Here is a 24408-nt window from a genome sequence, read left to right as displayed (position 1 = left end):
CCTTCGGCCAAGCTTAGTCAACATGGTACCCCCCATGGGCTATGTTCTCAGCAGCAGCCATTCAGGGCTCAAATTCAAAAGGGATATCCACGCTACTGAGAAGACACTGTTCATGAATACCTTAGAATGGGAGAAGAACTAGGAGTTCCCTCTTCAAACCTCAGCCTCTTCACTCTTGGCTTCAACTCTGCCTCCCCTTTTCTCTCCATGCGTTGAGTCTTAACTCAGCTTACCTCCTTCTTCCAGGACTAAGCTCAAGGAACAGCAAATTGCTCAGTCCAAGAGTTGAACCTCTCCCTCGCCTTTATCCATCATCCTTGACAGAAATGGAACTTGCTGTTTTTTGCCTGATCATCCCTTGAGTGACCCCACCTGGCCAATCTTGGGAGAACTCTGGCACCATCTTCTGAGGTCCTTGCAGTTTTTGCTCTGTGTTGATGAACTGGACCAAACACATCCATACCAGATAGTACACTGATTTCAAAGAGTTGTTGAGCTCTGCAGGACTGATTTCTGGTTCTTGTGATTTATTCTTGTGGTCTTGTTTTTTTCCTGACTCTGCATGCAAACATGTATGCCTAAACTGACTGTTTGTATGATCTCACGCTCTTGCCCTGGATTCAAGCACTGCTTTGTTGTGATCAGTTCCTGTGAAAGGTTTTGCTGACTTTGGGGGTGACCTTGTTGTGCAGTGGCTGTTGCACAGATCAAAGCTGGGGCGGGGCGTTTTCTAAACGTAGACACGTTTGCTGTGGTTAGATTGCTTGCGAGGTGTATTTAAAGGGCTTCTCAAAATCAGTTGCAGTTAACTGGTACTCTCCTACAATGTGGGGGTCATTATAAGGAGAATGTGATTTCCCTGTGACAATAATTTCACTGGTTATTGACCCATTTGCGGGCACCATGCAAGGTACTGGTTACATTGGGGTGGTATCAAATACTAGTCATACTCTGAGTAGAGTCACTGAAATTAATGGACATGGCTAAACTACAATCCTGATCGCCGAAGAATTGATGCTTTTGAATTATGGTGCTGGAGGAGACTCTTGAGAGTCCCATGGACTGCAAGAAGATCAAACCTCTCCATTCTGAAGGAAATCAGCCCTGAGTGCTCACTGGAAGGACAGATTGTGAAGCTGAGGCTCCAGTACTTTGGCCACCTCATGAGAAGAGAAGACTCCCTGGAGAAGACCCTGATGTTGGGAAAGATGGAGGGCACAAGGAGAAGGGGGCGACAGAGGACGAGATGGTTGGATAGTGTTTTCGAGGTTACCAGCATGAGTCTGACCAAGCTGCGGGGGGCAGTAGAGGACAGGAGTGCCTGGCGTTCTCTGGTCCATGGGGTCACGAAGAGTCGGACACGACTAAACGACTAAACAACAACAACAACAAACTACAATCCTAGTCTGATTTAACTGGGAGTAAATTGGGTTAGGATTGCAGGTGTGCCTTGTCTGTTAATTCAATGGGACTTAGTCTGAGTAGATAGCATAGCTGTCAAGTTTTCCCTTTTCTTGCGAGGAATCCTATTCGGAATAAGAGAATTTCCCTTTAAAAAAGGGAAACGTTGACAGCTATGGTAGATAGGGGTCCAACATACCTGATACATTTAATGCTATATCCTTCCACTTTAAGCAGTCATGGATTTCCTCAAAGGCTTCTGGGAACTGTAGTTTGTTAAGGGGTACCAAGAGTTGCTAAAAAAAAACCTATTCCCCTCACAGAACTACAATTTCCAGAGCAGATTAACAATCAACACCTCTTCCCATGGAACTATGGGAATTGTAGCTCTGTGAGGGGAATAGGAGGTCTTCTAGCAACTCTAGTGGAATGAATCTACTGTAAATGTATAGGGCAGATGGGCTTATGATTAGGATAGCAGCCTGACTTAGGTCTCTTCACTTCAGTGGGTCTTCTCTAAGGAGAACTTAGCTGGATACAAGCCAAGATTATCTGAATGGCTGTATTCTTCCAGGAGAGACCCTTCTTCTGGTCTGGCCAACATCTGAAGCCCATTTGGGAAAAACTCAGGAGAGGCACTTCTCAGTGTTGCTTCCCAGGCTTGGCAATTCCTTGCCAAGGGAGGACCGTCTAAGCCCCTTCTTCAATGGCCTCCCACCAGCATGTAAAGATGTGTTTATTCAGACGAGCCTTCAATGTCACGCGCTGGCTTGTTATGGGTACAATTCATATGTTGCAATTTGTTCAACTGGCTGTTGTTTCGATCAGCTTTATTGATTTTTATTGATGTTTGTATGTTTTTGACTGCTATTTTGTACTATACTTTGTATTTCACTGCTGTTAGCCACCTTGAGCATCATTTGGCGGGAAGGTGGGTTGCACAATTAATAAATAATAACATAACATAACATAACATAACATAACATAACATAACATAACATAACATAACATAAAACATAACATAACATAACATAAAGTTGGGGGAAGCTTTTATATAAAGCTTGCTTTAAATTTTTAAGAAGGGAAAAACACCCACTAATTCAATCACCTAAAGCCTTGACAAATATCTTCCTTCCTTCCTTCCTTCCTTCCTTCCTTCCTTCCTTCCTTCCTTCCTTCCTTTCTTTCTTTCTTTCTTTCTTTCTTTCTTTTTGGTGCAAAGCAAAATTTCCATGACTTTTCCCCAAAAAAACTGATTTTAAAGGGTGAAAGTAAGCAATGTGAGGGCTATCTTCTGTAACGCGTCAACTGCTAGCATTTTTAGGTAAAATTACTGTAAAATTGTGTTGTAAAATTCTTGTACAGAGGTTTTAATATGTTGCCTTATGGTAGGGGTAGGACATCTGCTTTGCATGCAGAAGGTCCTAGACGATCCCTGGTATCTCTAGGTAAGACTAGGAAGATCTCTTGACTGGAAGGAATCCTGGAAAGCAGCTGCAAGTGAGTTTAGACAATACTGAACTAGACATACCAATGATTTGGCTCAGCAAAGACAGTTTATCACGTTCCTTTGTGAAGAGAAGCAAACCAAAGTCTATGGGTCACCTGTTGTTGATCTGTGAGGATGAGACCTCAGCATAAGTGCTATGCTGAATGTCAGGCAGCAGAGGGCACACACAAAGAATGTCATCATCCTAATTCCGTCCAATATCAAAAATAAAATAAAATTAAAAATGCCAAGCAAAACAAGAGCGCTTGAGCACCTCTCAGTTTGGGAACATAATGGGGACACCCAAAAGTAAGGTATTGGTTTCTACTTGCTTGTGAGACTCCCTACATATGCAGAAGTATATATGTTTCTAAAGAAAAGTTTTTAAAAAGAAAAAAAAGGCACCACTTGATAGGGACTTCATGGAGTGTTGAGGTGTCAGGTGAGTGGAGGAAAGAAAGGGGAGGAGGGAGGAGGAAGAAGAAGAAAGAAACCTGCTCATTGATGTTCAGGGGTATTCTTTCTCAGAATTCTATATATATATATATATATATATATATATATATATATATATAATTTGGTTTTACAAATTGATAATTACATTCAAATCACATATAAGAACAAATAACCAAGATTCTTCCAAATCTTTAGACTTCCTTCCACCCCAACCCCCACGGGTTCTTTGCTAATCTTTTTTGCTGCATATTATTAATTGTTCGATTATCCATTGTATCCAAAGTCTTTGTTACATTACAAGTGTTATTTGAATCCTGCTAAAGAATTCAGTTGTTTACAGTCGTCTCCCATGTATAATATAAATTTTTCCCAATCTTTATTGAAGTCTTGGTCTTCCTGATTTCTGATCTTCCCGGCCATTTTTGCCAACTCTGCGTACTCCAACAACTTAGTTTGCCATTTCACTCTGGTCGGGACCTTATCTTTCTCAGAATTCTAGCCCAGTTCTAGACTTTCCCCACCCACTGATTTGCCTCTCTGAATCCACTGCCCTGCCTGCTTCTGCTCACAATGTTTGACAGGGCAAATGCTGTATCTGGAACTCTACAGAGGGGTGATGGAAGCAGCTAGGAAGTCGACCCCTCTGCTGTTTCTGAATTCACAATCCCTCCCATCCAAAAGAGCTTTTCCCCTCCAGGTGATGCTGAACTTCAGTTCCCATCAGCCCTGACCACTGACTGGAGGCTGCCACGTTGACTAGCCACGGACTGGCCACTGTGAGAGGCTACTGTACTACATAGGCTTTTGGTCTAATTCAGCTCTAATCGCTTGCTATTTTTCCATGTTTGGATGGAAACCCGGGCCATAAACACTGCTGGGTGTGTTTCTACACACTTGGGGTTTCCCTAGGTATGGAAATTTGTACAGAAAAAGAAAAGGTGTGTTTTTGTGTGCCTGTTGTAAAGGTAAAGGGACCCCTGACCATTAGGTCCAGTCGTGGCCGACTCTAGGGTTGCGGCGCTCATCTTGCTTTATTGGCCGAGGGAGCCGGCATACAGCTTCCGGGTCATGTGGCCAGCATGACTAAGCCGCTTCTGGTGAACCAGAGCAGCACATGGAAACGCCGTATACCTTCCCACTAGAGCGGTACCTATTTATCTACTTGCACTTTGACGTGCTTTCGAACTGCTAGGTTGGCAGGAGCAAGGACCGAGAAACGTGAGCTCACCCCGTTGCAAGGATTCGAACCACCGACCTTCTGATCGGCAAGTCCTAGGCTCTGTGGTTTAACCCACAGCGCTGCCTGTTGTATACACACACAAACATGTGCATTTGTTAAAAAGCAGGGACAGGTGAGCTTCGAGGAATTATGGCATGTGGATGGTAGTTGAGTCCCTAGAGGCAAGAAAAACTTGCCCCATCGGTTGCAGATGGAGTTTCCAGGCTCACAATGAATGCCAAAGAGAGCAACATCTCTTTTGAGTGAGGAATGGGTACAGCTGCCCAATCACAGCTCTGCTGAAACTCCAGATTTCTTCGTTGTTGTTGTTTATATGCAAGTCTCACTTCTATTGTGGGAAAAGAGATAGAGATAGTTTGTGGGCTTCCCAAACTTGTTCCCTTCAAAGTGCTTTGAACAACAACACCCATATGCCACAGTCAGCACGGTCAGCAGTGAGGAGTGATGGAACTTGCACCCCGAAACATCTGGTCTAAAGGAAGCAGAAATGAGCCAAATTGTGTGAGCTTATCGATTAAGTACAGAACGTTAGAGTTATGGTTGTGGGTGGGAGGTAAATGGAGGGAGGGTAGGAAGAAGGAATTGCCTCTTTTAAAATAAATAAGAATCCGAACCACTTAATATTTCAAAAATCTCCAAAGTGGTGTAGGAAAATAAACCATGTGATAAAAACAGAACTGTACAACATAAAAAAAAACCCCAGTTAAGCAATATTATAAAAACAGAAATCAGGAGTAGCGTCATGGAAAGCACTGGCAGAAAGAAAGGACTTTACTAGATGTCTGAAGCTTTTGATAGATAATGCTTCAGAGTGCAGGCGACCGTGGAGAGAAATGCCATTTTGGAGACACACAGGCCCGTCTTACCCATAGAGGCTAGTGGCGAGGGGTGCCAGGGCGCCAAGTTCTGGATGGCGCCAGGCAAGAGTCCGGGGAACACCGAATGAGCACGCTGAGTGAGCGAGGGTGCGTGCGCTGCTCCCGCCGAGCATCTGCTCGGTTTTTCTCCTTTTAGCTTGCAGGCGCTGAATTCTGCAGTGCGCCAGAAGGCTAAAAGGGAAAAAACCGAGCTGACGCTTGGTGGGAGCAGCGCACGCACCCTCGCTCGGTGTGCTGCCGGCTGTGGCCACCGTGGCACAAAGCGGCCAGCTGAGCTGGGAGGCACCACATCCAGCCTCCACCTCTTTCCCACTGAAGGAGCTGGATATGCTTAAGCCGGCCCTGGAGACACAAACTGTGATGGCCTGGGATTCGGACTCGGAGGCTGAACCTGAGGAATCCCAGCCTGCACAGGATTCCCCACCTCCAGAACCAGCTGAGCCGGGGCTAGGACATGAGCCTGAAGGGTCCTCACCTGTGCTGGATCCTCAGGTGCAGGCATCAGCTGAGTCCGCTCTGGTGCCTGAGGTGTTGGACGACCCATTGCCTGCAGGCGCTCCACTCTCAGCCCCATCAGGGGAGGCTGAGGTTGCCTCTGGGTCCAGTAACCCTCCAGCCTCTCCTGAGCTGCAGAGGCTCAGAGCAGAGAGGCAGAGGGAACTAAGTTCCCACAGGAGGCCAGGAGAGGTGAGTCACCTGTGGACTGGGGCCGCCCTATGCCTCGGGGCAGATAAAAGCCAGCCAGCCCCACTCCCAAGTTGCGGGAGCCAGTTCCTGTCTGTACCCTGTCCGGCCGGATCTCCTGACCTCACCCAACTCCCTGCCTTGGACCCAGCTTCAGCTTTGACGGACAGCCTCAATACTGCTCCGTCAACCTCAGACTGGACTCGGACCTCGCCTCACGGAAACCCACGGGACCAGCACAGTTTGCTCCCGCCACACCCACACTCCCCCTTCGTAGGGGTGAGTTCGGGAAGAACCAGAAGCCATGGCTGAGCTGCTGCAGGCTTGGGTGCGGGAACAGCAACGGGTCAACGCTTGGGCTCGCCTCGGAAACCCACGGGACCAGCACACAAGCCTATCATATTCTGTACAGTGCAGGGGCGTGAATAAAATCTCTTCCCAGATGATCTAAGTGTGAACTTACAGGTGGGGATGAGCTTTCAGGTCCTTGAAAACTCTGTGTGTGTGTGTGTGTGTGTGTGTGTGTGTGTGTGTGTGTGAGAGAGAGAGAGAGAGAGAGAGAGAGAGAGAGAGAGAGAGAGAGATTTGAAATTCAATATGCTGTCTTTAAGGTAATCATTCTAACATGCCAGGGAATCAAGACTTCCTAGCCAGGAAGGCAGCAGAGAGGATTAATGGGGTCTGCAGGGTCCACTTCCACAGCCAGGCCGCTGAGAAACGAGACCTCAGAGTTTTAGCAGCACGGATGTCTCCGATTGTAATGGGAGGCGACTGCCCAACTCTCATGCCATGCTTTATAAAGCTTACCTTAAACTTGTAGTTTGTACGGAAATTTGATTTCATCCTTCTTAAATTGTATTTTGCAATCAACAAATGCAATAAACGACAAGGGAAATAAGTGCATTACTTGGGGGCACAGAGGGAAATTATGACCCATTGTACATTATATGAAAATGAAATCATAGAACTCCAAAGGTTGGCCAGCCTAACCCATTTTGGACTAAAACAAACCTTTCCTATTTCACCTCGATTCAATGCTGATGAAGAGTATCCTAACAGAGTTAAGCGGACAAAATCCTACGCATTTAAAAGACCACCTGTGTCCATATGAACTTGCCTGTGTTTTAAGGTCGGCATCAGAGAACTTGCTTGTTTCTCACCTTGAAGATCAGTCTATTATTATTATCAGCGCTTTTTATCTGGGGGGGTGCAGGAATACGCATACCCCTAAACATTTTGTGAATCTTTTGTCCATTTACTGTATTTAAGGTAAAGGTAAAGGTACCCCTGCCCGTACGGGCCAGTCGTGTCCGACTCTGGGGTTGTGCGCTCATCTCACTTAAGAGGCCGGGAGCCAGCGCTGTCCGCAGACACTTCCGGGTCACGTGGCCAGCATGACGAAGCTGCTCTGGCGAGCCAGCACCAGCGCAGCACACGGAAACGCCGTTTACCTTCCCGCTAGAAAGCGGTACCTATTTATCTACTTGCACTTAGAGGTGCTTTCGAACTGCTAGGTGGGCAGGAGCTGGGACCGAAAGACGGGAGCTCACCCCGCCGCAGGGATTCGAACCGCCGACCATACGATCGGCAAGTCCTAGGTGCTGAGGTTTTACCCACAGCGCCACCCGTGTCCCTTACTGTATTTATTTTGCCCAATTTTAACTATAAAATGGTGATTTTCTTGAGACAAAATGAGCGTATCCCTAAATATTTTTAAAGAAAAAGTTGTTGTTGTTGTTGTTAGACTGGCAGGTACTAGGGATAGGAGGCTGTATCCAGTGTTCTCTATCTGCTAGCTCCAGGAGGAGGAATCCAATTGGAGGAATCCACTGGAGGAATCCAATGCAACATTTGCACTAGCAGAAACTTCTTGTGCAACTGACTGTGCAATCTATTTCACAAAAAGCTACCAGCAACCTGCTTATGCATTCTCTTGCGCAAGAACATCTCACTGGCACGAAGCATGCTGCCCACTGAACAAATGTACTGCTAAGTGACTTTAACTTAGACCTACCTTGGCAACAGGGATGCTGGTGGCGCTGTGGGTTAAAACCACAGATCCTAGGACTTGCCGATCAGAAGGTCAGCAGTTCGAATCCCCACCACGGGGTGAGCTCCTGTTGCTTGGTCCCTGCTCCTGCCAACCTAGCAGTTCAAAAGCACATCAAAGTGCAAGCAGATAAATAGGTAACACTCCGGCGGGAAGGTAAACAGTGTTTCCATGCGCTGCTCTAGTTCACCAGAAGTGGCTTAGTCATGCTGGCCACATGACCCGGGAGCTGTACGCCGGCTCCTTCGGCTAATAAAGCTAGATGAGTGCTGCAACCCCAGAGTTGGACACGACTGGACCTAATGGTCAGGGGTCCCTTTACCTTTACCTTTAGCTTGGCCCTCTCAACCCTGACCATAACCTTTTGCAACTCCCTCCCAAAGGAATGCTACCAAGAAGCTCAGTTCAGCTGGAACTCTGCACTTGCTCTGAAGCCATATGCATGTAGCTCAGCTTCATTCTGACCCAAGAGCATGGTGATAGTAAGGTAAAAGGTAAAAAGGGTAAAAGACCCCTGGATGGTTAAGTCCCGTCAAAGGTGGCTATGGGGTTGCGGCGCTCCTCTCGCTTTCAGGCTAAGGGAGCCAGTGTTTGTCCACAGACAGCTTTCCAGGTCATGTGGCCAGCAGAACTAAAGCTTCCTGTCACATATTTATCTACTTGCACTGGTGTGCTTTTGAACTGCTAGGTTGGCAGGAGCTAGGACAGAGCAACAGGAACTCACCCCATCACGGATATTTGAACCACCAACCTTCTGATCAGCAAGCCCAAGAGGCTCAGTGGTTTATTTATTTATTTTTTATATAATTTTATTAGATTTTACAAAGAGAAAAATTACAATAGAAAAACAATGCATACAACAAACATCAAAACACCAACAAATACCAACATTTAAACAACAAATACAAACAGTTAAAATACAACCAAAAAAGAAAAAAAGAAAAATGTTACAAACTTAAAAAGCTTGAAAATTTAACATAAAAAAGAAAAAGAAAAAAAAACCTCTTTTCAAATTCTTGTCCTTCATATCCTTATTTTCCTGACTTCCACCCGCCTTCCTTTCTTGTATTCCACTTTGAAATTAATTTAGCAAGTTCATTCTTATTAATTTTTATCCTTTAAAAATTCCTTCACATATTGTACTGTTCAAATTTTTGTCCAGTATCTATCCCTTCTTTCATACTCTTATATACCTTATTCATTAGAACCCCTTCATTTCATTTCAATGTCCTCAACATTCAAAAATTTTACAATGTTTTTGTAAGTAAGTTTTAAACTTCTTCCAATCTTCTTCCACCTGCTCTTCTCCTTGATCTCGTATTCTGCCAGTCATTTCTGCCATTTCCATGTAGTCCATTACTTGCATCTGCCATTCTTCCAAGGTGGGTAGATCTTGTGTCTTCCAGTACTTTGCGATGAGAATTCTTGCTGCTGCTGTAGCATACATAAAGAAAGTCGAGGCTCAGTGGTTTAGACCACAGTGCCACCCAAACACTCAGGATGAAAAGGTGAAATCTGCTATGATTAAATGGGCACAAGATGTTGGACATAACATAATGATGGCTGACTGGGAACAGTTATGGACCACAGGTATGAAATTTATGGCATGTAATGCCCTAAGAGAGAATTTAATGAAAATGATTTACAGGTGGTACATGACACCAGTCAAGCTTGCAAAAATTTACCATTTGCCCAGAAATAAATGTTGGAAATGTAATGAGACTGAAGGTACATTCTTTCACCTTTGGTGGACATGCCCAAGGATTAAGACATTCTGGGAGATGATTTATAATGAATTGAAAAAGGTATTTAAATATACCTTTCTGAAGAAACCAGAGGCCTTTCTCCTGGGCATGGTCGGCCAATTGGTGCCAAAGAAGGATAGAACTTTCTTTATGTATGCAACAACAGCAGCAAGAATACTTATCGCGAAGTATTGGAAGACACAAGATTTACCCACCCGGGAAGAATGGCAGATGAAGTTGATGGACTATATGGAATTGGCGGAAATGACTGGCAGAATCCGAGACCAGGGAGAAGCGTTGGTGGAAGAAGATTGGAAAAAATTTAAAGATTATTTACAGAAATGTTGTAAAATTAATGAGCTATAGAAAAATGGTGGAATGAAGTTATATGGCTTTGGCAGAAATGTTATAAGGAACTAGGTATAGATAGATTGTTAATGTATTAAAGGGAAAAAATAAGGTTAGAATATGTTAAGATTAATTACAGGACAGAAAACAGATGAAGATGGAAAGGAATTGCTCAAACAGTTAATTGAAGTGGAATACAAAAAGGGAGGCGTGAGGAAGTCAGTGAAACAAGTGAATGAAAGTTAAGATTGAAAATATTGGAAGTGTTTTTAATTGTTTTTGTTTTGTTTTGTTAATTCAATGTTTCATGTAGTGTTTTTGTTTTTGTTTTTGTATTTTATTATATTGTCATGTTTAATTCTTTTTCTTTCTTTTTGTAATCTTTAAATTCTTAATAAATATTAATTTTTAAAAAATAAAAAAAATAGACCACAGTGCCACCCACTCCCCTAATGGTGATAGTAACAAACCATGGTGCATAGGATTGGCCAGTGGTGTCTGGTGTCTATTGGGACCAGGAAGACAAAAGGCAAGAAGGCAAACTTTAGGTGGAGCCAAAACCAATGAGAAGAAGAGCTTTGGTTCCCATCCTCCTTCCTGATGAGTGATTATTTATTCATACATACATACATACATACATACATACATACATACATACATACCCCGCCCATCTGGCTGGGTTTCCCCAGCCACTCTGGGTGGCTTCCAACAAAATATTAAAACACAATAGTCTATTAAACATTAAAAGCTTCCCTAAACAGGGCTGCCTTCAGATGTCTTCTAAAAGTCTGGTACTGTAGTTGTTTTTCTCTTTGACATCTGGTGGGAGGGCGTTCCACAGGATGGGTACCACTACCGAGAAGGCCCTGTGCCTGGTTCCCTGTAACTTGGCTTCTCGCAGCGAGGGAACTGCCAGAAGGCCCTCGGTGCTGGACCTCAGTGTCCGAGCAGAACGATGGGGGTGGAGACATTGCTTCAGGTATACTAAACCGAGGCCGTTTAGGGCTTTAAAGGTCAGCACCTTTGAATTGAATTGTGCTCGGAAACGTACTGGGAGTTCTGCAAGGCAACAGTGAGACTAAGGAGAAGGCAGCTGACAGCTAGGGACTCAGCCTGGACTGGCTGTAAGTAGGCAGGCAGGAGGAAGGAAGGGTTAGTAGAGGGCAGAGTAAGATTGCTGGGGCAGTGCTCCGTTTTCCCTCGTGGACCAGCGTCCACTGGGAATGGTGCACCAATTGCCAGGAAGGGAAACAGGTACATGGTCTGGATCATGGTCCCCTGACCACCAGGTCAATTGTTGAACAGGCCCACCCATCATTTAATTCAGAACGCCAGAGACAGTCATTTCTCTAGACCAGTGGTTCCCATTTTGTGGTCTGTGGACCACAGGAGGCTGTGTCACCTACCCAGGGGCCCCTGACCATTAGATAAAGGGGCCCCTGACCATTAGGTCCAGTCGTGGCCGACTCTGGGGTTGGGCGCTCATCTCGCTTTATTGGCTGAGGGAGCCGGCATACAGTTTCCGGGTCATGTGGCCAGTATGACTAAGCCGCTTCTGGAGAACCAGAGCAGTGTACGGAAACGCCATTTACCTTCCCGCCAGAGCGGTACCTATTTATCTACTTGCACTTTGATGTACTTTCGAACTGCTAGGTTGGCAGGAGCAGGGACCGAGCAATGAGAGCTCACCCCGTCACGGGGATTCGAACCACCGACCTTCTGATCAGCAAGCCCTAGGCTCAGTGGTTTAACCCACAGCGCCACCCGCGTCCCTTAAAAACTACCATAGAGATATCCAAATTTTCAAAAGTAGGGGGTCAGTGGCTTGGCTTTTGAAAAACAGTGCGTCTGCTGTACTTACCTACCACTGCTGTTGATCAGGAGCTTTTGGGGGGTCCTGTGGTTTGCAGAAGTACAAAAAATATTTGGGGCGGGTGGACCATTGGAGAGCTCCTCCCCCCGCATACACACACAATAAAGCACTGAGCATGCTCAGCCGCTGCAGAATGCACACTCTCTGGAGGAAAGGGGGAATCAGAAAACTGTGGGCGAAGGGGAATAGAAGGTCTTGAATTCCAAACTGGAGCGCTCCACACTGCAACTCTTTGCTGCTGGTCCTGCTTGCCACATTTTTATTCCCATTTTTTGCTATTCCTGGTGCAGCTCCACGCTGGCACGGACACCACACTCGATAACAATTTTCCTGTTCTGATCTTTAATTGAAAACAGCTTTCCTAAACAGTCCGAAACAAAGGCAATCACATTCATGAGATGCTTAAGTCTCAGACCCATTAACAAAGACTTGCGTCTAAATTAGAAATAAAACAAAATGTCCTTCTTCGCTCCCTTAGGGTGATTTTATCCAGTAAAACTATTAAGAGGCCCCAAGAGTTGCTTCCCCCCCCTTTTTTTCTCTTTCGGTTTGCGAAGCCTTCCAAAGTTTCCTAAGAACCAAACTGATTGATAATTTTGAGCGTGTTTCTGATTTTTCTCATATAAGTAGCACCTGTGTCATTGGGCTGTGATGATCAAGGGGATATGTGATGAGGGGGATCCTAATTAATATTTATTTATTTATTTATTTATTTATTTATTTATGCCCCGCCCATCTGGCTGAGTTTCCCCAGCCACTCTGGGCGGCTTGCAATCGAGTGTTAAAAACAATATAGCATCAAATATTAAAAACTTCCCTAAACAGGGCAGCCTTCAGATGTCTTTTAAAGATAAGATAGCTGCTTATTTCCTTCACATCTGAAGGGAGGGCATTCCACAGTGTGGGCACCACTACCGAGAAGGCCCTCTGCCTGGTTCCCTGTAACCTCACTTCTCGCAATGAGGGAACCACCAGAAGGCCCTCAGCGCTGGATCTCAGTGTCTGGGCTGAACGGTGGGGGTGGAGACGCTCCTTCGGGTATACAGGACCGAGGCCATTTAGGGCTTTAAAGGTCAGCACCAACACTTTGAATTGTGCTTGGAAACGTACTGGGAGCCAATGCAGATCTCTCAGGACCGGTGTTATGTGGTCCTGGCGGCCACTCCCAGGTTAGTTCCCACCCAAACCTGCTATAAGACCCATGAAGGAAGCTTCCTTTGGGGCTAATCATTCACTCCCATAGGAGGCAGTGATTAGGGTTCCCACTTTTGTTCTGGCAAAATACAGGACAGGACAGGGTGGGGCATATTGTTGCTGAAGTGATTTCAATCCATTGCAATCTATTGCAGCCTAACAGGATGGCCCCTCTGGAATTTGTCACACGTGCCCAAACATACACATGGATTTGTAAACCTGTCTGTGCTTGGCTACCCAGAACTTAAATACATGACCTTTCACACACGCTTTCAAACACATGCATCTGGAGAGAATCATCATCATCATCATCATAATTTTATTATTTATTATTTATTTTATTATTTATAGCCCACCCACCTGGCTGCATTTGCTGGAGTGGCTAGGGAAATGCAGCCAGGTGGGTGGGCTATAAATAATAAAATTATGATGATGATGAAGTTTTTCATGTTTGACATTTTATTATGTTTTTATAGTTTGCTGAACTATAAAAACATAATAAAATGTCAAACATGAAAAACTTCCTGGTACATCTGCCTTCAGATGTCTTCTAAAAGTTGTGGAGTTCTTTATCTCCTTGACATCCGAAGGGAGGGCATTCCACAGGGAGGGTGCCCCCACCGAGAAGGCCCTGTGCCTGGTTCACTTCTCTCAGTGAGGGAACCGCCAGATCCTTAACTTGGCAGAGATAGAGGGAGGGAGGTAGAGAGAGAACACCTGAAATACGGGACAGAACTGTATCAATACAGGATGTAGTATTTTACACCGAAATACGGGACAATCCTGTATTATACAGGACAGGTGGCAACTCAAGCAGTGATGGCCACCAACACAGATGGCTTTCAAAGAAGATTAGACAAATTCAAGGTGTACAAGACTATCAGTGGCTACCAGCCATGATATCTACGTTCTACCTTCTCTGTAGAAGGCAGCATGCCTCAGAATACCTACTTGATGGGAATCACAGGTGAGCAGAGTGCTGACACACTCATGTGCTGGACCAGATGAGTCACTGGCCTCCCCCTGTAGGGCTCTTCTTAGGTTCTGGAGCAGGTCAGCTTGTCCTAAACTGCCATTAACTTTGGGTGGCCACTGATGTGGGCGGGATCCCCTTACATTCTGGCTGTTTTGGATATAAGCTTGTTTCCACTGAAAACACAGCCCTGGCACCAGGCGACGGGAGCCCCACATCACAGCTCCCTCAAGCCGAGTGCTTTGTTTTGCAGCCCACGTCAGCTTAACGTGGGCTGCCAAGCTTTCGCGGAGAACACATATCCCCTCAGAGGCCAGGTGCTGACCTTGGTTTCCAATGGCAACCCATATTTTATTTTAACACATGCACACAATGGTGCGGATTGCGTCAAGCAGCAGGTGGCTGGTGCTGGCGGTTAGGTGTTCAGATAATTCCAAACACCTGAACACCCCAGTGGTACCATAGAGGCATCCTGCACAGCAAGGCCTTTTTTTGACATGAGTTGCAGCGATTGTACACCTTCTGCTAGCCATGGAGAGAAGGTAGAAAAGTATCTACTTGGTGATATTCATCGGATCTGGAAGGATCTCTGATTCCAGCCACACAGGTGGGATGGGGCCTCCACATCTTACTGGAGCAAGAGCAGGGGTGCCAAAAGTTCAAATCAAAGGTTCAGCCCCCCAAAGTTCTGTGACAGCCATGCATGCATGCCATGGGACATCTGCACATCACATCCAGACACGTGTCAGGGGCTGGCCTGAGGAGGAACAGTGGGAGCCACTACCCCTTCTGCTGAACCTTCCCAAGGGCAAGAAGACAGTATTGATTTAGAACAGTGGTTTGCAGAGGGGCATAGTCTAGAGGGGGAAAGCTGGGAAATACTGGGTGAGGAACAGCTAGAAGAGGGAACAGTGAGCTGGCAGATTCACTGTCCTTGGACAGCATTCCTGACCCCTCTTCGCCTCGGACTAGACGGGCTCTGAGAGTGATAGAACAGAAAGCGTAGAGGCAACAAACTCAGATTACCTGATGTAGGAGTGATGTAGATTAATGGGGATGGAGGGGGTGAACCTTTACTGGGAGCAACGCCATTTCTACAAAGATATGCATTTCTTTGTCTCTCGCTGTGATTATTAAAGAACTAACTGGTAAGAACGGTCCTTTCATTTGGTTCTGCTTATTTACTGCCAGCCACCAGGGGAGGGATCCGATTCCTCAAAGCCTGACAACACCCCACGGTGTGTGCACTGATGTTACGCATACACACCGTGGGTCATGCGTGCACAGCGCACTGACATCACACAGCGCCGATGTGAGCATCGCCCTTGAGCCGGTGCCACTAACTGGACTCATCTACTTCAACCCCGACTGGGCTAGGCGAGCTGGGCAGCACTTCCAGAGACCACCTTCTGCACAGGAACAGGTCAAAGTGCTGTGGACTCACAGCTTAGTGTTGTGAGCACCGGATTCACTCCCGCAAGAAGACAGTTGTCGCACAGCAGAGTATAGCAGAGTATAGCAGAGCATAAACGACTCGGAGAGCAGCTCTGTAGAATATCTTCTTTATTCTATCTACAACTATAATATACAACTATATACAGAGCTAAATGAGGTCTAAACGAAAAAACTGAACTGCACTGAGTGTCTGCAGCTGCTCTTAGCAGCAACCTTATCTATTCACACGATCTCTCTCTAACACTCAGTCTCTCTCTCTCCAACACACTGACTGACTGACTGACTGACTGACTGACTGACTGACTGACTGATGTTAGGCTGGAGCGGAATAAGTAGAGAGCAGAACACCGCCCCTCCTCTCTGGAAAATCACCAGACTCATCAGCAGATTCTTGGATATGGGAGGGGTGAAATCTCCTCAGCCAGGCCCCCTCAATCATGGGGGCAAGGCGGCATGCGTGAGCAGGAGTGTTGGAAGGGAGTTAAGCTATGTGGAGATTCACCCTAAAAGCAGCAATGGCCGCCAACTTGGATGGCTTTAAAAGTGGATTAAGCAAATGCACAGGGGCTAAAAGGTCTCCATGGGTGACTGCCTCAGGTAGCAGGATCCACAGGAGCAGCAGATCTGGCCTCCAACGGATGTATTGCCCACTGCGGCTGCCATGGTAGCAGTGATGGCTGCGGTGTGCTCCTCGGAGACAGAATATGTCCCCTCCTTGGCAACCCCCCGCCTCCCTGTGCCACTGCTACAGCAGCCTCTCTATGACTAGGAGGCACTGCTGGTCTCTTCCCCACATGCCCCACTTTCCCCACCTGCCCCCAAACTAGATCTTTCTTCCTCCCCTTGTTCCTGGCATAGATATTCACTCACCCCTTGCATGGAATCATTGTACGTTTTTTGCCATTGGTGCCCACCACAAGCCTTTGGGATGTGGCAGGTCACGAATCCATGTAAATATATTCCCATAGAAACTTTAAGCCATCTGGAAATAGGCACCACTCAACCGCCACATAAGTTCATTAAACCATTGTTTCACTCTCAGCTCTTCTCTCCTCCCCCCCCCCCTCGCTTTTTTTTCTTTTCAGAATAAAAAGAAGTGACAAGATTTTCAGCACCGACACTCAATTTTCTCCAGGCATATTAATGTAGTACTTGCCACGCAAGGCTTGTTTTGCTTTATTGGGCGAGACCTGCAGTTCTGAAGAAATATTGTCGTCGACGTAATGAATGCTGGTGTCACCTGCCCCGTGAAAATGCAAAACTTTCTCTCTTTTTTTCCAAGTGAGGGTGACAGATGGAATCCAAGCACTTGTCTACACTTTGCACAGAACGAGGTGGAATAAATTCTGGACTGTACCACTCAAGATTGCAGGGGAGGAGCCCTTTTCCATCTAATTCCTCACATTTAAAACACACATAAATGCACCTATCATTACGCTTCGTGCCAAAATAGGATACTAAAGTTTACCAACCTATGCAAATGAGTTATTTAACATTAATTTGTCAAATGCACAACATTAAGCCTCCATGATTAAAATATGCAATATCACGAACCTATTAAACATAAAAAAGAGGCATCCGTAATTAACATATGCAATAAAATGATCCCGTTGAAAGCAACCCAGCAATCAGAAGAGGAGGTGCAGGTTGAGAGATCAAGGAAATGTTTGTGCAAACAGGTGCATCTCTGAAAGCTGTTGGAATTTCAGTACAGATGCAAACTCTCATATTTCAGCAGAGAGAACATTCCGTAACAGATCACAGGAGTGGGGAGAGCAAGAAGCAAGTGTGTTGACTCTCCCATTCCCCCATGTTACATTACCCTCCATGAATTGGAGGACAACTGTCTGCAGCAGGCGGCCTCCTGCCACATGGGGGTTAGCAGATGGTGATGTGGTCTAAATCACAGAGCCTAGGGCTTGCTGATCAGAAGGTCAGCAGTTCAAATCCCCGCAACGGTGTGAGCTCATTGCTTGGTCCCAGCTCCTGCCCACCTAGCCGTTCAAAAGCATGTCAAGTGCAAGTAGATAAATAGGTACCGCTCTGGCGGGAAGGTAAACGCTGTTTCCGTGCGCTGCTCTGGTTCACCAGAAAGCGGCTTAGTCATACTGGCCACATGACCTGGAAGCTGTCTGTGGGCAAACACCAGCTCCCTCGACCTATAGAGCGAGATGAGTGTGCAACGCTGCCTCCAACAGTGAGGGTAAGGTAAAGGGTAAAGGGACCCCTGACCATTAGGTCCAGTCGTGACCGACTCTGGGGTTGCAGCGCTCATCTCGCTTTATTGGCCGAGGGAGCTGGCGTATAGCTTGTGGGTCATGTGGCCAGCATGACTAAGCCACTTCTGGCGAACCACAGCAGCGCACGGAAACGGCGTTTACCTTCCCGCCAGAGTGGTACCTATTTATCTACTTGCACTTTGATGTGTTTTTGAACTGCTAGGTTGGCAGGAGCTGGGACCAAGCAACAGGAGCTCACCCTGTCACGGGGATTCGAACTGCCGACCTTCTGATTGGCAAGTCCTAGGCTCTGTGGTTTATCCCACAGCGCCACCCGTGAGGGTAGAACATAGCTACTGAGTGTCAGGGACTGGGCAGAGCAGCAATGGTGGAGACTGCCTCCCCAGCCTGACCCTTCCAGAAAAGAAGGCAGTTCTGAATTACAACAAGGGTTTGAGGGAGGTCACAGCTCAGAGGAAGATGAGGGGAAAAGTTGGGAAATAATGGGCAGCTGGCTGACAAGTTGTCACTAGAAAGCATTCCAGACCCACCACATCCCAGAACCCGGTGATCCTTAAAAGTAGGAGAGCAAAGAGCTCAGAGGCAGAGGGCCCTAAGCAGCAACCATTGAGAAGGTGGTGCTGTTGAAAAATGAGGAAGTGGGAGAGAAGGGGCATGGAGATTTACTCGGGACAATGCCACTATTCCAAGGCTGCATTCTCAAGCCTCTCTCTGTAAATATTTAAGGAAAAGTAGACGGTAAGGACTTTTCCCTGTCTTATCCGTTCCTGGCAACCTGCCGTGGGGGTTGATTGCTCTCCCACCTGACACTGAGGCTAGTAGGAAGGGCAAGAGAAAATGCCTCCATATAAGAAGAAGAGGGTCTGTTGTTGGCGCAATGGGCCATCTGTAGCCCGGAGATGAAAGCAATATTGCTGCCCTCAAAATAGATTGTTCATTCTACAGTTGTTTTTATAAGTCATCCAGAATCATAGAGGCTCTCTTATTACTCTTATACTGCACATCAATCCTCTCCCTTGTGGCCCAATGACATCTCTAAAGCCAAATCCCAGGCATGAGCCTTCAAATCAACTTGATACCCCATTTGAGTTTTCTGTTTGTTTTCGTTTATGATTCTTGTCAAAGATCTCTAATGCGTCCAGTTTAGACACACTTTGACTTTTGATTTATTAAAGGCTTCCAGCTACGCTGCGTCTCATTTATACTGAGTCACTGTTTTTTTCAAAGGATACGAAAGTTTTCCCCGTCCTTTTTAGGCTTCGGGTTAAGGACACAGACACACATGACGTCTTATCAAACAGGATGTTCTCCCAGATGTGTTGTTCAGAGACAGGCTTCTGGGCGACTCTTGCTTCCATTTTGGACAGGGAGCAATGATGAAATAAAAGACAGGAAACTGTTTTTTTGTGATAATAATGATTGTGTTGAATATAAAATTGTAAAAAATTGTTTTTTTAAAAAAGACAGACAACCGAAAAGGGGAGAAGATACATACGTGTGTGTGTGTGTGTGTGTGTGTGTGTGTGTGTGTTTGTGTGTGTCTGTGTGTAAATTTGTTAGTTATAAAGAAATAAAGTGATACAAATAAAAAGAAAATAAAAATAAAGGCACAAAAATGTGTAGAGAAAAAAACAATCTATGACTATATACAAAAAAATACCTTCACCCATACCTTCATTCATAAATTTGATATTATTATCCTAATACAGGTGTAAATATTAATAGCCTGCTACATTTTGTATAAACTCATTCCAAACATTGTCATATTTATCCAAGCAAAGTCTAAGTGTGTAAGCAGTCCATTCATAAGTTGCAAGTGTTATTATATTGTCCATCCATTTATTAAAGAGGACTGTATCTTTATTATTCCAGTTCCATCAAGAGGAAAGTAACGTAAAGGGAAGCAATGCACCAAGATCACATGCTGTGTTTCAAAGGGAGCGGATGTGGTACTCTCTGCATATTGTTGGACTTCCATCGACTCCCATCAGTCCCAGCCAGTGGTCAAGTATGTATTGTCTACACTGACTGGCAGAAGCTCTCCAGGGTTTCAGATAGGCTGCCCTACTTGGAGATGTCAGATTGAACCTGGGATCTTCTGCATGCAAAACAGACACTCTACCACTCAGCTACAATCCTTGTCTAAAAAAATTGGGGGGTGAGACATGCGCTGGGGAGAGGTGTGGCCTGCAGAGAGTCCCATGGGCCAGATAGAGAGGCTTAGAGGGCCACATTCAATCCCTGGCCCTGAGGTCCCCTTTCACATCTAGTTTCAGACTACAGCTCCCTTCAGCGCTGGCTGGGCCTCATGGCGATTGTAGTCCAAAATATCAGAAGTATCAGAAAGGCTGCTATAAAGCACCATATCAGTGAGAGCCACAATGTACATGAAATATAATCGGAGTCGGGGGGGCACTAGGGGCGCATTGGAAGATGGCCGACAATAACATCTCTCCGACCCACACGAGGTAATTAAGAGGCTGTGATGGGAGTAAGCAGCCTCCCTGCCCCCCCAAGTGAGTGGGGGGGACTGCCCTTGCCTGCTGTGCCCCATACCACCCCCGAACTCGAGGGGGTGGGGGCACTAGGCAGAAAGCCCTTGTGTGGACTTAGGCTCTCCTGGACACTGTCTCCGATTCGCGCCTCTAGCTGCAGCAACTTCAAAAGAAACAATTAGGTGGAAGCAATTAGGTGGAAGCAAATGCACATATTTCAAGGAAGAATGGGGAGTAAAGACTGCTAATTGAAGAGATCTCTGAGAAAGAAGACGGGTCGGATAAACAGGAATATATCATGAGAAGACACACCAAGGCTCGGTATGTCGGCAACAGGACTGGATGGGGGGGGGGACTTTCCTTTCTTTTCTTTATGTGATTAACCAAGAATCCCCCCCACACACACACAAGTCAGAAATGCTGCTTAAATGACCTAAGCTGATGATTTAAGACTGTGTGGAGATAATTTCTAACCAAAAGCATGTTTTAAGGAGATCGTGGAAAGTTTAAGAGCTTTGGGATGACGCAGTAAAAAAAAAGCGTCACCATTTTGGAAATTCTGTCGAAAGACTTATGTCTGGGAGGAGGAATGGATCTGTTTTCATATTGCGGGCGAGCCTCCTCAGAGGATTAAAGAAGGCGACAGATTTGCGAAGATTAATGATGGAAAGAGTGCTTTTATTTATGGAAGTGATGATATATGGAAACCATCTCGATATGGTGATTGGACAAACGGAAAAATTACAGGATTATAACTGGTGTTTACCTGCTTAAGGAGATTATCAGAAGAGATCACAAAGAAAAAAGAAAAATATATGAATAAGATGAGATGTGGGAACAGCAAGATAGGACTGGATAGAAATATGAACATTATTTGGACAGATTTGTGGATATTAACGCAGCAGCAAGAAGATGATTGGAATCCCCTTCGGAACTTGAAATATGGGTACCCCCAACAAAAAATTTAAAATTCGGCTTTGTAATTTGGAATTTATGTGATTTGATTTGATTTGATTTGATTTGATTTGATTGGTCGGTTAATAAAAAATTTTTAAAAAAAGAAAGAAAAAGAAATATACTTGGAGTCGAGAGTGGATTTCATGCTCTTTATTCAGCTCATAGTGGTGAGGAGGAATGGAAGTTCCCCCCACAATATCTGCTTTATATACAGTGGTATCTCAGCTTACATACACTTCAGGTTATACACTCCACTAACCCAGAAATAGTGCTTCAGGTTAAGAACTTTGCTTCAAGAACTTTGATTTTAATTAATTTTTATAATGTTTTATAATGTTGTACTGTTTTAGTGTTGTTAGCCGCCCTGAGCCCGGCTTCGGCTGGGGAGGGCGGGATATAAATAAATTTTTTTATTATTATTATTATTATTCAAGATGAGAACAGAAATCTATCAGCAGCAGTGTGGCGGCAGCAGCGGGAGGCCCCATTAGCCAAAGTGGTGCTTCAGGTTAAGAACAGTTTCAGGTTAAGAATGGACCTCCGGAACAAATTAAGTACAGTGGTACCTTGGGTTACATACGCTTCAGGTTACATACGCTTCAGGTTACACACTCAGCTAACCCAGAAATAGTGCTTCAGGTTAATAACTTTGCTTCAGGATGAGAACAGAAATCGTGCTCCAGCGGCGAGGCGGCAGCAGGAGGCCCCATTAGCCAAAGTGGTGCTTCAGGTTAAGAACAGTTTCAGGTTAAGAATGGACCTCCGGAACGAATTAAGTACTTAACCTGAGGTACCACTGTACTTAACCCAAGGTACCACTGTACATTATTTACACAATGGGCCACACGTGATTGGCTAATTCCGGGATTCTCCTATAGGCCAATCAGGTTGTGGATTCACTTCCACCTGGAGCTGGATTGGGTGGCTCCTGCAGGCCAATTATACTGCTGCATTATTCTAGGACCAATCAGACTGCTGCATTTTGGATCCTATTCAACTCAGTACATAACAGTACAGGTCTTCCTCTGTCATTGTGAGAATGCAATGGGTTTATATGCATGAAATGCCTTCAACTTGACCCCAGCTCAGCCCTGTCTCACCACCCAGCAACCTTAAAGGCACCCAGCTGTATGGTCATAAACAACTGCCAAGGAGCAAGCCTGCAATTTATCCGTCTCCACCACAATGGGTAAAAACAAAAAGATAATCGCATTGCAAAGACTTGGCCAGCTGCGGATCTAAATTACGATGGCAAGTGATGCTGAATGATAAATATTCACAGAACTCAAGCTGAGCCAAAGAACTTAGCAATACACTATGCAGACACTTCTAGAGGCCTTTTCTTCAAGGGGCCTCAAGTTTCGAAGCGTTTCCTCTCAACCTGTCGTGGCAGAGCAGTCTCGGTAGCCTAAAACAGGCATGGAGAACCTGTGGCCCTCCTGGTGTTGTTGGACTCCAACTCCCATCAGCCCCAGCCAGCATCACCACAGCAAAGGATGATGGGAGCTGTAGTCCAGCAACATGCCCACGGCCACAGGTTTCCCACCATTGTCATAATAAGGCATTGCCATTCATGGCTCTATGGTTTCCAGCAATGCCCACTGCATTTTCAGAAGGATAATATAATGGAGACAGCTTTGAGCAATGTTTCTGTTAATGCACTAAGGATGAAACTGGAGGTGTCTGTCCCGGTTTCTTAGTTGGGGACCATCACCACCTCTTGTTAGAGTTCAAGAGACATTCCTTATCTACCATGAAAACTTCAGGATATAGAATACACACCTTTAATGCAATGACATCCTCCCAAGTGTTATAAGAATTCTAAGGTCTCAAATATAAATTAAATGTTCGTAAATGTACGAGGCAAACTCATACATAAGTATATAAACCACGTGTCTGAAATAGTACAGGAGAGCAATCCTGAAGCCATTTTTATTCTCCCAAATATTTATCTGCAGGGAGGAAGGAAATGGGAAAGCTTCCCTATTGTCTTTTTGTTTACAAATCCTATCTTAAGGGTGAATGAATTTTATTATTTCGGTCACAGACCAGTTCCAGCCCACATACAATACCAAGTAAGTCATAAAACATGATAGGGATACATTTGAATTTGCAATTACCGTATTTTTCACTCTATAAGACACACTTTTCCCCTCTTAAAAAGTAAGGGGAAGTGTGTGTGCGTCTTATGGAGCAAATGCAGGCGGGAGGCTCTGCTCAGCGCTCCCTTTAAAGAGCCGCGTGGAGTGTGTGTGTGGCTCTTCGGGGCTTTTCCCAGTCCCTTCTCCCTCCACAATGAAAAGCCCCCAAGAGCCGCACACACACTCTGCACGCTTTTTAAAGGGAGCGTGGCTCTTGGGGGAGCATGAAGGCTCCCCTTCCCCGGGAGAGGCTACGTGCAGCTAAACAAGAAGTTAGGACAGCTAGAGGGAGTGCTGCGCAGCGCTTCCTCTAGCAGCTCTAGCTTCTGGCTTAGCCGCGCGCAGCCTCCGCAGCGGAGCGGGTAGCCTACATCCCACTGCCCAGCGGAGGCTTCGCACGACTATCCCTGGCTTTTGCAGGAGGTGGGGGAAGGGACAGAGCACACGGCTCTGTCCCGTCCCCCACCTCCCAGAAAAGCCCAAGAGCCGCACTCCCTTTAAAGAGCGCACGGCTCTTGCGGGAGGTGGGGGGAAAGCCAGGAGGCTTGCTTTCGCTGAAGCCAGGAGGGCAAGAGGGACTGATGCGCACCGATCCCGCTTGCTGTCCTGGCTTCAGGGATAGCCCCACAAAGCCTTCTGAGCGAAGATGGAGGAGCGCTGCCTCTTAGCTCAGGATGCTTTGCGTTGCTTTCTTATTTCTTGTTTTCCTCCCCTAAAAACTAAGTGCATCTTATGGTCCGGTGCGTCTAATAGAGCGAAAAATACGGTAGGTATAACAGGAACAATACA

This window comes from Podarcis cretensis (genome assembly GCF_951804945.1).
Source record: "Podarcis cretensis genome assembly, chromosome: 14".
NCBI lineage: Eukaryota > Metazoa > Chordata > Lepidosauria > Squamata > Lacertidae > Podarcis > Podarcis cretensis.
Note: the sequence above shows the minus strand (reverse complement) of the source record.